Raw genomic sequence first — 13,990 nt, 5'->3', positions numbered from 1 at the left:
TTTCTTCATTACGTTGCTGCTGTTCAGTAGTTGATACTGCTGTTGGAGCATTAATCTGTGGCTGCTGTCCAAAAATTGGTACTACTACTATCGTGCTTGCTTCACTATGTTGCTGCTTAATTTTTGGGATAAAATCTGGTGCCTTTGCGTTTAACTTGCTAGCTGAGTTCAACTTAGAGGAGCTGCCAATTTTTGGTAAAGGTGAGCCAACCGAAAGCATCTCCTCTTCTCCACTACATCGCTCACCTTCATCAGAAGAATCCTCCACAGAATCAACACCAAAATTTTCTTCATCATCATATTCATCTTTCCCCTCCTCTTCATCATTCTCCTCACGTTGGTTATGCCAAAGTTTGGATTAGATGGCAAATGCCCTCACATTTGCATGTATAACTTCATTGTTATTTCCAGTGGATACCATCAGCTACCCCAGTTCTCCTTTAAACCCCCCAAAAGATTCCACTGATTGCGAAGGGATTTCAAAAACTGAGGTGTTTAGAGTGACAAATGGTTGTTTAAAAATATTGGAGTTCATCATCATTGCATTTTGTGTATCTTTGATGATTTGTACAACTTGAGGATTGGAAAAAACAGTGTGGGTGCATTAGAATTGTTTGCCTCGGCCTTTTGTGCATCAGCAGGAACAATGTCTTTCGACGCACTTAGTTGACCACCTGTGTTCTTGTGAATTTGATGTTGATTGCTATTGCCTGAAGCTTGTGGTTGGCCATTTTTGGAGTTTTGTTCATCATTGTTGATTTAGCAGCATCAGGTACTTGACTAGCCTCATCCACAAGTCGAGCAGCTATGTCATTTGCCTTTGTCCGCGGATTTACATTCCATATAGAGCTGGTTTTTCCATCTACTGATTGTGTCTCATCATCCCTCTGTTGCTCCTTATTTATAGCCTTATTCATATCATGCTCACCCTCATTGACCAAAGCATCAAAAGAGTTTGATACTCCAATTACTTGTGATGGTACAATCTGATTTTGAAAAGCAGCTTGTTTCTTGCTAGGTGATATATTGACCATTGTCCAGTTGTTGCTCTTAGTAGCTACTTTGCTTGGAGTTGTATCAGATTTCCTTGGTTCACCAGGTGCCTCAGTAGGTTGTTTCTCCTTTATATCTGTTATCTTCTCCTTCTCAACTACACATTGTTGTACATTACCTTCTCCAATTCTTTCCTTTTGCACACCTTGAAATTTACATATTTGTGCAGCAGATACTTCCAGTTGCCCTGCTCTTTTACCATTTGGATCAATATATGCTCGATCAGCTGTATGAGTCAAACCAGAAGCATTTTTCCATTCCCCAGTATTGGGTAGCAAAACTCCAGCTGAATTGTCCATTTTGTCAAACGTTGCTTCTGTACCATTTGCCCACTCCAAACTATCACCAATTACAACAGGAGCTTTGAAACCTCCTGCATTATTTTCTATCCTCCCATGAGAGGTACTGGGCACTCCTCGATCAGATAAATTAGTAGAGTGCTGGACAACTGCTACTTGTGTAACCTGTAGGGCGTTACCAGCAGAACCTTGAATAGCAGCATGCTTTTTATCCTTCCCAAGTTGCAACGCTGCACCATCTCGATCCTCATTAGCCTTTTTCTGTTCCATAACTGAACTTTCAGGTCGATCAATAAGAGTTGCAGCAGTAGAAACATGTAGCTCATCATAGGCCTGCCCCACAAGATTAATCGCCAAAGTTGGACCCTTATCATTCACTGCTCGATCAATGTTCAAGTTACCAGTTCGATTTTCCATTGCTGTTTGCACCTCTTGCTGCTCGACCACAGTCGTCTTTGCTATATTATCTACCATTTTTTCAGCCCTTTTTGCATTAAGATAGTCGTTAGCATCCCCTTCTAATTTGTCAAGATTAGACGGCCCTTCAACTTCAACAATTGGTGCAGCTTCTTCATTACTTTTCTCGATCTTCCAACGACATGATTTTACATCATGTCCTTGGTGTTTACAACATGTACAAAATTTAGGGAGATTATCATATACTATCTGCTGGTAATGTTCAACTAACCTTCCAGAAATTGTATCCACAATATTTATCCTAACTCGCTTAGGATGTTTGTCCAGCAGCTCAAGTAGCACCTTCACTCTCGCCGTACTTGGTCGTGTTCTATCTTGAGTCGCTTTGTCCATTGCTAATGGCTTTCCCACTACTGAGGCTATGGATAATAAGGACTTTTTTGCAAAGAAATTTTCAGGCAAATCTGGTAACGAAATCCATACCACTGCTCTTGACGTTTCTGCTCGGGGATAAAATCCTATCGTCCACGGGAAAGTTCTATAAAAGAATTCTTCACCTTTTGATGTAATATAACCAGTAGTTCTCGACAAAACCTGGACAAAATCATCAAAAAGATCAAATCTTACCAAGATATGCCGATATTCTAGTTGCCTAACATTACAATATCCTTTCACGTTAAATTGCTTTGGAATAGCTTGTCGCAACTCATGAAGATCTGGTTTCCCATACGAGAATTTTAGAATTACTGCTTGATGCAGTCCTTCTTCAATGGTGAATGAGTTAACCTCTTCAATGGTGAATTAAACAGTTGGTTCTCCATGAATAACAGTAACTGGACATAACTCAATTTTCGATTTCGACGCGTCAGATTTGTGACCAGCAATTCTTTCAGCATATGTTTGTTTTGGATTGTGTTTAACAATTGTTTCCTTTGGATTTTGACTGGACTCTCCCACAGTATGGAGCTGGGGAGAGATGAAGGCATCCATGGCTGCTCAAAACACAAAACTTGCGTGCTACAGTAACCTCTACATTAATTCGTAGATCTGGAACAATTGGTTGCGAGTTTGGAGATGAAATCAATTGGGGATTGTGCGCAAAGATTAGGAGCTTCTTTAGACACCAATTTTGTGAATTTTCAACGGTGGACACTGGAGTTATGGTCGGTGAACTATTGCGTCGCTACTGTTCATCGCAGCTAGAGAAAGAAAGAAGAGAGAAGGGAGAGCGTTTTTGCTTGATGCTTTTTTTTTTGGCAATCCCGTGTCATATTATTCTATCATCTATTCATGGGTTTCAAAAAAATATGTACGTTGAAAAAACGTTTACCTCATGATATTAATCAAAGGTAAAATGGTCTTATGACACTCCGAAAGATATTATTGATGTACTTATCATGCGTTGCATTCATTTACATTGACACATGATCGGATAACGTTATATTCGTGTATTTATATGTATATATATGTATATGGGATATGGGAAAAGGTTACGGCATTATATACGCACCACCACCTGATCAACTGGTATACTTTGATATTTTACCCATAGTGGCCGAGATGATATGATGGGATGCCCTCAGAGGCCTGCTGATGTTATGAATTATGTACCTATGCACGATATGACATTCATACGCATATGCATGACACTATAATTATTTCATGATTTACAGAGTTATTCAGACTTACATGTCGAGTCTTTTGCTTCATGTTTCTCTCATGTCTATTAGTTACTGATTTTCATTCCTTACATATACATTATTTGTATTGACGTCCCTTTTTCCTGGGGACACTGCGTTTTATGTCCGCAGGTCCCGATAGACAGGTTGAGAGCCCTCCAAGTAGGCTATCAGCTCAGCGAAAAATGTTGATGCGCTCCATTTGCTTCGGAATTGCTTGTTTGGTTAGTGTGATTAGACAGATATCATGTATTCTTAGAGGCTTGTAGATAGATATCATGTATACGGATACTTGTATGGCCTTGTCGGCCTATATTTTGAGTATATAAAGGATCATGCCGGCCTTATAGGCCCGTACGTCAAATGTATAAGTTTGGATTATATGTTGGATCATCCAATGACGAGTATTTCTCCATGTTTTATTGTACTTATCTCACAACAACCTCTCTGGCTCATTTACCTATGATAGTATGACACGAAAAGATACGTTATGTTGGTACTCAGTTGAGTAAAGTACCGGGTACCCATCGCGGCCCATCGGTTTGGGTTGTGACAAAAGTGGTATCAGAGCAGTTCTGTCCTAGGGAGTCTACAAGTCGTGTCTAGTAGAGTCTTATTTATGGGTGTGTTGTGCACCACACTTATAAGCAGGAAGCTACAGGACATTTAGGACTGTCACTCTTTCTTCTTACTCTAGATCGTGTGATAGAGCTCACTTATAAGAATTCAAATTCTGAACTTCTATTTTATTCGTAATAAGATGATGCCTACATTCAGAAAGATAGTCGATAAGAGATATAGTTGTGGAAGTGTTGAGTTAGAGGAGCTCGATTTTGCATCTTGCTTATGATGAGTAAATGTGAGGTCTTCAGTAGATCATTTGTGTACTAAGACGTGTAAGCCTCTTGATAAGGAACCTTAAGGCAAGAACATTTATCCACCTTTATGGTGAAAGACAACGAGAGATTCAGAAGATAAATACAAGTTTCAAGAAGTATAAGAAGCAAGACGAAAAAGGGTACGGGGTATCCAGTTAATAAAGATTATCATTATTTACCATTCAGGAAGGGAGATATAAGCATTTTGAGTTATCTTAAACAGTAACATATGTACGTACAATCGGCCACATCTGTCTCAGTCATGCCCTATAGGAGCTAACGGATATGGTTTAAGAGAATGACATGATAGCAGAATCCGGCTGGGGTTAGAGTAACCCAAAATAATGGATGGATGGTTTGCGTTAGTTAACATTTTCAAAGGATATTATAAAGGTGCTAATAGATCTCCTTGTGAGATACCTAGATGGTGCACTCTAAAATAGTACAGCTAGATATGAGCACTACAAAGACATGTACTGGAATCCTGGAAGAGGTAAATATTACCTTAGTGTGGCTCTTTTCCTTAGTAGAGTGAGAACGTTGAGCAAACCGACGAGCCAATGAATGAAGCAGGGGGAGTTAAAAGAAAAATAATGTCTTGTTGAAGTTTTCAAAAGAAAGGGATACACAGAAATATTAGCAGGGAAATAAGAAGAGAGATAAGGAAGCACTATAAGTAAGATGTGATACATGAATGACAAACGGTAGATCAAAAGATGACAGTATTACAGAATCTATAGTCAAGTGAAGGAAGAAACGAGAGGTGACAGGCCTTGAGACAACAAAAGAATATAGTCCATAAAGTCATATCCTCATTTCGAGAAATAAGTTCGCAACTCTGACGCGATTACCAAAAGGAAAAGCTGGACTCCAGCGTAATAGAAACTAGTATGGATTGGTGAACAAGATAAGCTAAACATGAATTAGGGACTGAGTGATTTGATAATAGTCGGCATCATGAGAATTTCAGATTTTGTTCAGGCAATAATAAAATGGACAACAGAAGAAGATTCACGAGAAATTCAGAGAATGGTCATTCAGGCAGACACTTCTCTAAAGCAAGCAATGTGAGTAAAGTTAAACTTAAGGAACTATGTGTGCCAATTACACTAGGTGTCACCATCGTGAGTAAGAAATTTTGTTATCCTTGGTACAGAAGGATTGCCGCAAGGCGAGTAAGGGCCATCGATAATATGGAAAGACACCAAAGATGAAGAAGTATCACATCTATAGGTAGATCCTCGAGGCTTAAACTCTTAGTACTCCCCTAAAGGGGGGGAATATGTAGTGATGTGGCATTAAGTCAGAATTAAGTGGTTGTATTAACTATGGAATAATTATCACGGCCCCAGTTTGCCCTCCGTGAACTATCGTGACGGCACATAGTCACTACGACCAAGTAAGCCTAACAAATTGCGGAATACAGAAATAACAGAATAAAACTAACCATAAACTACAGAAATAACATAACGAAGCGTTTAAGATGTCGCTCGGCATATACAATACAAACTCTCGAAACTGAAACAACATTTCCTAAAACCCGGAATCTCATGAAATCACAAGGTTTTGAATGTCTACAAGTATCTAACTCCAGATTGTCTAACAAAAGAAAAATACAGAAGGGCTAATACTTAAAGAGAGAATAGAAAGGGACTCCTCGGTCTGCGGACGCGGCAGATATACCTCGAAGTCTCTGGGAAAATTGTCTCGCCTCAAGGGTGGTAGGACTGAGTCGAAGTACCTGGATCTGCACATGAAAAACATACGTAGAAAGGGCATGAGTACACCATAGCGATACTCAGTAAGTGCCAAGCCTAACCTCGATCGGTAGTGACGAGGAAGGTCAGGGCCCTACTGAGGTTAAATGAAATGCAAAGTATAATAGTGTGGAATAAGATAGTATAATTAAGTGCAATAATAAGAAGTAACACAAGATGGAAAGAACACCAATAACTACAACAAAGACAAATTAATCACAGAAAGGGATACAACTCAACACATAAATAACAACCGGGGATCTCCCAAGATACCGTCCTGTAGTCCCAAATATAAATATCCAGTGGATCTCCTGGGATACCGTCCCGTAGTCCAACTCAGTGCTGGGGGAATCTACCGGGTGTAGTCCCGTAGTTCCAATATAAAAGTGTAGGGGGATCTCCCGGAATACCAATCCATAGTCCCAAAGTAAACATGCAGGGGGATCTCCCACGATAATGTCCCGTAGTCCCAAAGTAAACACACAGCAGCAACACAAAGAATACTCAATTCAATTCAAATTCCATACCAAGGTAAAACAAGTATTTCTAACCTAGCATGCTGCACGGAATCCAAATAACGCAGTTTGAGCAAATAAGGCAATTAAGCCAATTAGGCATGCTTCCCTAAGCTAACAGTAAGCTTAAATTGCAAGTAATATAAACAGAAAAGGAAACATACTAGTAATTACTTATTGAAAACCAGATTTTTCAATAATTAGCACAAGTACGCACTCGTCACCTCACGTACAAGGCATTTCAATTATCAATAATACCAAATTCTAAGGGGAAGGTCTCCCACACAAGGTTAGGCAAGCCATTTACCTCGAACCGGCTCAAAATCAACCCGAAACCACGTTCTTGCCACGAGTACTCGACTCCAAATGACCCAAATCTATTCAATTCAATTGCATAATGTAAATAACACTTCAAATAACTGATTCTACAAAAAAATTCTAAGTTAATACGCGAAATTAGGAAAAATGACAAAAATGCCCTCCGAGGCCACGTCTCGGAATCGGGTGAAATTTATATTTTCAGAATTCTCACTCTCACGAGTCTAACCATACCAAAGTTATCCAAATCCAATGTAAAATCCCCAATCAAAACTCGAAATTTAGGTCTAAGAACTTTCTCCAATTTTCCCCCAATTTTCATCCCAATTCCGAAATTAAATGACAAAACTAAGATTAGATTATAGGAATACAACTAGAAGGGATTAGGAATCATTACCCACTGATTTCCTCTTCAAAATCCTCCCAAAATCGCCCTCTCCCGAGCTCCAAATCAATTTTCTAACTTTTGATTTCAAACCCTCGAAATTCTTATTTTCTGCCCATCAAATCTGCTTCTGCGGTCAAGGGACCGCACCTACGGTACCGCTTCTACAGATAAAGGACCGCACCTACAAAAATTCATTAAACCTCAAGCTTCCGCACCTGCGACCAACATACCGCACTTGCGCTATGGACCCGGAACCGGAATCAACAACCTCGAACGGATTCTAATCGACTGAGTTGGCCGGAGATGATGAAACTCCGGCGAAGCGCCGGCAAGGCAGTGATCTTAGTTAAGCTTAACTCGCCGAACAAAAGAAAAAAATTGAAAAAAATAATAATTGGTCGACTGCTTCTCTTTATTTCCTCTGACCGTGTGTTTTTCTTCAATTTTCAGAGAAAAGAAATGGGTGAATTTCTGGGGGAGGCCGGCGAAAGAGAGGGATGGGTTGCTGAAGGTTTTATTTTTGGAGAGGAGGGGACCCCCTTTTTTCTCTGTGTGTGTCAGTGTTTATATTAAATGAGTGTAATTAAGAAAATGGGTAGTACCAAACCGTGTGGGGCCCTTTGTCAACGATAGATTTTAGGAATCAATCCCATTTATCGAGAATATGGATGGATTTTAAAAGGCATCTCTATGCAATGCCTTTGACGTGTGAGGAAAATATGGAAAGATAATTTTTGTAGGAAAGGTACATGTGAGGGAATATTTCCATTCCAAATTTGGAATGTACCATTGCATAAGTGATCACGTGAGAGTGCAAATGGTGAAAAATCCATTCTGAAATGAATATTGTTATAGAACTTTGCTTTTTGTGGTGATGTGCCACAATTTTATTTGCTCTTGCTTTTTAATATTTTTTCTGTTCTTTTAAAAAGTGTAAAATAAAAATACTAGTTAAATATTTTAAAATCAAGAACATTAATTTATTTATTTATTGTGATTTTTAATATTCTTAAATAAAACCTACTAAAAATGAAATAAAGGCTAAAATATGTAGATTAAGCTTAAAATTATTTATATACTAAAAAGTGACGAAAAATTCAAATATAGTAAAAAATTAGGTGCTCACAACTGCCCCTCTTTGCTTGGAAACATGAAAGATTTTCGGGCAAAGATAAAGTGAGCCATGTGACTAATTTTTTACCATATCGTTATTCAAAAAAGGAAGAAAATAAAAGAAAAAGGCGCAATCAAGTCCTAGTTTTGAATAGCCTACATATCTCGGGTTATAAGGGAATCAGGTCACGTGTAGTTCAAGGAGCTATGGTAGAATCATGAGTTCGGGAGTCGAGTGAGGTTCCGGTCCGCGGTCCTATTATTACATCAAAAATCAAAACTGAAAAGACTAACTAAGCCTATCAGCTACCAGTTACAAGATTCCTATCTATGAGTCTTCTAAAGCTTGATCTTGAGTCTTGAATGGTTCTTCATGCGAACTTTTAGATTTGAACCTTGACACTTGCTAGCTGCAGATGCTAGTTCATTCTTCTTCACCTTTTTGGATCAAGACGAGATATGTAGCGCTCATGACCTCAATTCAACTTTCGGCATTTCAAGCCTAAATTAGCTATAGACCTCCAAAACACAATCCGAACACGCCCCTTAGCCCGATATCACTCAACGGAGCTAACGGAACCAACGGAATTCCATTCCGAGGCCTTCTTCATACTGCTCCAACTATGGTCCAATTTCTAAAACTTAAACTCTCATTTAGGGACTAAGTGTACCAAAACACTCTGAAGCTCAAAACCAAACATCTCGGCAAATCAAAATAGCATAAACAAACACGGGAAAAGCAGTTAATAGGGGATCAAGGCATTAAATTCTTAAAACGACCGGCCGGGTCGTTACATCCTCCTACACTTAAACATTCATTCGTCCTCGAACGAGCATAGAGACATACCTGAAGTAGTGAAAAGATGAGGGTAACAGTTGCGCATATCCTGCTCGGTCTCCCAGGTCGCCTCCTCGACCGGCTGACTCCGCCACTGAACCTTTACTAATGCGATATTCTTTGACCTCAGCTTCTGAACCTGCCTGTCCAATATCGCCACTGGCTCCTCAACATAAGATAGATCCTTGTCCAACTAGACTGAACTGAAATCCAACACGTGCGACGGATCGTCGTGATACTTTCAGAACATCGAAACATGAAATACCGGATGAACTCCTGCCAAGTTGGGAGGTAAAGCAAGCTCATAAGCAACCTCCCCAACATGTCTCAACATCTCAAACGGACCAATGAACCTCGGACTCAACTTCCCTTTCTTCCCAAATCTCATAACGCCCTTCATAGGCAAAACCCGAAGCAGAACCCGCTCTCTAACCATATAGGAAACATCACGAACCTTCCGGTTCGCATATTTCTTCTGTCTGGATTGGGCTCTACGGAGTCTATCCTGAATCACCTTAACCTTCTCCAAAGCATCTTAAACCAAGTCTGTGCCCAATAATCTAGCCTCACCCGGTTCAAACCAACCCACCAGGGATCTATACCACCTACCATATAAAGCCTCATACGGTGCCATCTGAATGTTGGAGTGATAGGTGTTGTTGTAGGAAAACTCCGCCAATGGCAAGAACTGATCCCAAGACCGTCCAAAATCAATCACACACGCACGGAGCATATCCTCCAGAATCTGAATAGTGCGCTCGGACTGTCCGTCCGTCTAAGGGTGAAATGTTGTACTCAACTCCACCCGAGTACCCAACTCATATTGTACTGCCCTCCAGAACCGTGATGTGAACTGAGTACCTCTGTCTGAAATGATGGAAACTAGAATACCATGCAGACGAACAATCTCCCGGATATAAATCTCCGCCAAGCGCTCTGAAGAATAAGTAGTACACATAGGAATGAAGTGCGCGGACTTGGTCAACCGATCCACAATCACCCAAATGGCATTGAACTTCTTCAAAGTCTGTGGGAGTCCAACAACGAAGTGCATGGTGATCCTCTCCCACTTCCACTCCAGAATCTCTATCTGCTGAAGCAACCCACCCGGTCTCTGGTGCTCATACTTTACCTGCTGACAATTGAGGCACCGAGCTACAAACCCAACTATATCTTTCTTCATCCTCCTCCACCAATAGTGTTGTCTCAAATCCTGGTACATCTTCGCGGCACCCGGATGAATGGAATATCGCGAACTATAGGCCTCCTCTAGAATCAACTCTCGAAGCCCATCAATATTGGGTACACATACCCGACCCTGCATCCTCAATACCCCATCATCACCAATAGTCACATCTCTGGCATCATCATGCAAAATCTTTTCCTTGAGGACAAGCAAATGGGGGTCATCATACTGACGCTCCCTGATACGATCAAATAAGGAATCGAGAAGTCACGCAAGCTAGAACCAGACTGGGCTCCGAAAGATCCAATCTCACAAATTGGCTGGCTAAGGCCTGAACATACATCGCCATGGGCCTCTCCACTACTGCTAAATATGCTAAACTCCCCAAACTCTCCGCCCAGCGACTCAAAGCATCGGCCACCATATTGGCCTTGCCCGGGTGATATAAGATGGCGATATCATAGTCCTTTAGCAGCTCTAACCACCTCCTCTGGCGAAAATTAAGGTCCTTTTGCTTGAACAGGTGCTGCAAGCTCCGGCGATCAGTATAAATCTCACAAGGAACAACGTACAAATAATGATGCCAGATCTTCAAGGCGTGAACAATAGCAGCTAACTCGAGATCATGGATAGGATAATTCTTCTCATATACCTTCAAATGCCTGGATGCGTAAGTAATCACCCTACCGTCCTGCATCAATACCACTCCAATGCCAATCCTCGAGGCATCACAATAGACAGTATAAGACCGCGAACCTGTAGGCAATATCAAAACTGGGGCTATAGTCAAAGCTGTCTTGAGCTTCTGAAAGCTCATCTGACACTCTTCCGTCTACTGGAACGGAGCACCCTTCTGGGTCAGCCTGGTCATAGGTGTTGCAATAGATAAAAACCCCTCAACAAATCGACGGTAATAACCCGCCAAGTTAAGAAAACTGAGGATCTCTATAGCTGAGGATGGTCTGGGCCAACTTTGCACTACTTCCACTTTCTTCGATCCATCCATATACCCTCACTCGATACCACGTGACCCAAGAAGGCCACGAAATCCAACCAAAACTCACATTTCGAGAACTTTACATATAACTTCTTTTCCCTTAAAGTTTGAAGCATTGTCCTAAGGTGCTTCTTATGATCTTCCCAACTCCGGGAATACACCAAAATATCATCAATAAAAACAATGATGAACGAGTCAAGATACAGCCAGAACACACTGTGCATCAAATGCATGACAGCTGCTGGGGCATTGGTCAGCCCAATTGATATAAAAAGGAACTCGTAATGACCATACCGAGTCCTGAAAGCAGTCTTCGAGATATCTAGCTCTGAATCTTCAACTGATGGTAACCTGAACGCAAGTCAATCTTAGAAAATACTCGTGCATTGTTGGTCCAAGAACAGGTGAAGTTTTGAAGACTGACAAAAGAACTCAGACATGGACCAGGTCCATCTTGTGAAGCACAGTCATGATCAACTTGTATATGTGAGATGCACGTGAAGGAGATAAATTCAACTTATCAAGAAGCAATATCTCCTAATCTGATCGAAAAGATTGCATATTGGGTAGGGAGAGAAAGACTCCTTACATGAAGAGAACACAATCTGGGAAGAAGATAGCATTAGAGTTTGAGATTACCTTGAACTCTTCTATGATAGAAGAGTAGCATTTGAATCCCAATCAATCTCTAATTACTAACCCATTAAATATCAGTGTTGTTCTCTTTTACAGGTAATGCACATAAGCAGAAGTTAAACTTAAATTGAGGGCATAAGAGCAAGGCAATTTTGCAAGCAATTAATGTGTGATTCCAGTGTGTAATCCTGAAGCTACTTGAATGGGATAAAAGAACCAGTTCCAAGTGTCTATCTTTTATACTAGTTCAATTGTAGTAGGTGATTTTACATTGTACCTTTCAGCTTTCATAGAAACAATTGTATTAGATACCTAGAGTATTCAAGTTAGAGTTAACTTGAAGTTGTCGCAGCAGTTGAGGTTGTGTGCCACAACGGGATTAGAGTTAATCCTTAGGTTTACAAAGAGTTTTGTAAATGCTATTTTGGCTCAGTGATTTTAGTGAAAGTTTGGGAAAATCCTACTGAGTAGTAGGTCGTGGTTTTTTCACCTTTTGAGCCAGGTGTTTTCCACGTAAAAATCTCTGTGTTCTTTATTTTCTCTACTTATTATTTTGCAAACAGTAGTAGTAGGAACACATAGAAGAACCAGGTTTTTCTATAGTTCAGTTAAGCAAAAATTGGGTACCATTCAAATCACCCCCTCTTTTGTATGGTATTGAAGTCTAAAACATCAAATGGTATCAGAGCGGGTTATCCTTAAAGAGGTTAACACCTTAGGAAAGATCAAGATGAGTGCACCACCTGGAAATTGGGAAGGGCAATCCACTGAGGCCTCTACTCTTTAATGGTCAAAACTATTCTTGGTGGAAGAATAGGATGAGAGATCACATCATAGGAGAAGACTATGAACTCTAGGACATAGTCACTAATGGTTCCCTGACTACTACAAAGAAGACTGCTGAAGGAGTGGACGTGCCAACGACAAGAGCTGACTGTACTGCTGAAGACTTGAATAAATGGGAAAAGAATGCTAAAGCCAAGAAATGGCTTGTGTGTGGACTAGATCCAGACGAGTACAGCAGGATTCAAAGTAGTACCACTGCTAAGGAGATATGGGACACTTTACAAGTGGCTTATGAAGGAACTCCTTAAGTAAGGAGAACAAGAGGAACACTGCTATTTTCTCAATATGAGAATTTCACTATGAAGGAAGGAGAAACTATCCAGGAGATGTACACAAGGTTCACAACACTAACAAATGAACTTAAATCTCTTGGAAGAATTATCCTTGAAGAAGACAAGGTTGAGAAAATCTTAACAAGGGTCTTACCAGTAACTTGGGAAAGCAAAATTACTGCTATTCAAGAATCAAAGAACATTGCTACTCTCAAGTTGGATGAACTTATTGGAAATCTCACTGCCTATGAACTGAGAAGGCAAACCATGAAAATAGATGCACCCAAGAAGGAAAGGAGTCTGGCTCTCAGAATAGCTGAAGGTGTAGATCTAGAGGATGATGAAATGGCCATGATCACAAGGGATTTTAAAAAGTACCTGATGAGAGGAAAGGGTCCTTCAATAGGTACTACCTTCAACAAATCAAGGGCTCCTAAGAAGCAAACCAACGAGAGCTGCTACAAATGTGGCAAGACTTATCACATGATCAAGAATTGTCCTCAGTGGGAAATAGAATGGAAGAAGGAAAGGGCTGAGCGAAGGAATATGAAGAAGGAACAAGTTCAAACCCAAAAGGAATAAAGGATCAACAAAAGCTATGGTTGCTGCTTGGGGAGAAACATCAGATGAGGATTCAGAAGATGAAGCTGGAGATGAACATGCACTTATGGTCATCGGAGAATCAGATGATAAACAAGAGGTAAGTGTGATTCATCTCAAAGACAAGATTAAATTTTTGTCCAAAGAAAAGTTATCTGAACTCTTGCTAGACTTCATCGATGAGTTTGAGGTAATTAA

The 13,990-nt window shown here is 40.4% G+C and overlaps 1 long non-coding RNA gene across 1 annotated transcript; it reads right to left on the bottom strand.

Annotated features, from left to right (window-relative positions):
- Positions 1-5,769: 5,769 nt before the first annotated feature.
- Positions 5,770-7,868, bottom strand: LOC107814326 (uncharacterized). Its single transcript, XR_001654525.2, has 3 exons — positions 7,314-7,868; positions 6,906-6,975; positions 5,770-6,073 (listed from the first exon to the last, which is right to left on the bottom strand). It is a non-coding gene; the product is annotated as an uncharacterized LOC107814326 (long non-coding RNA).
- Between the last annotated feature and the right edge of the window lie 6,122 nt (positions 7,869-13,990).

This window comes from Nicotiana tabacum, chromosome 5, assembly GCF_000715075.1.
Source record: "Nicotiana tabacum cultivar K326 chromosome 5, ASM71507v2, whole genome shotgun sequence".
Lineage (NCBI taxonomy): Eukaryota > Viridiplantae > Streptophyta > Magnoliopsida > Solanales > Solanaceae > Nicotiana > Nicotiana tabacum.
The sequence above is the reverse complement of the archived record's forward strand: the minus strand, read 5'-3'. Positions and strand labels throughout refer to the sequence as shown.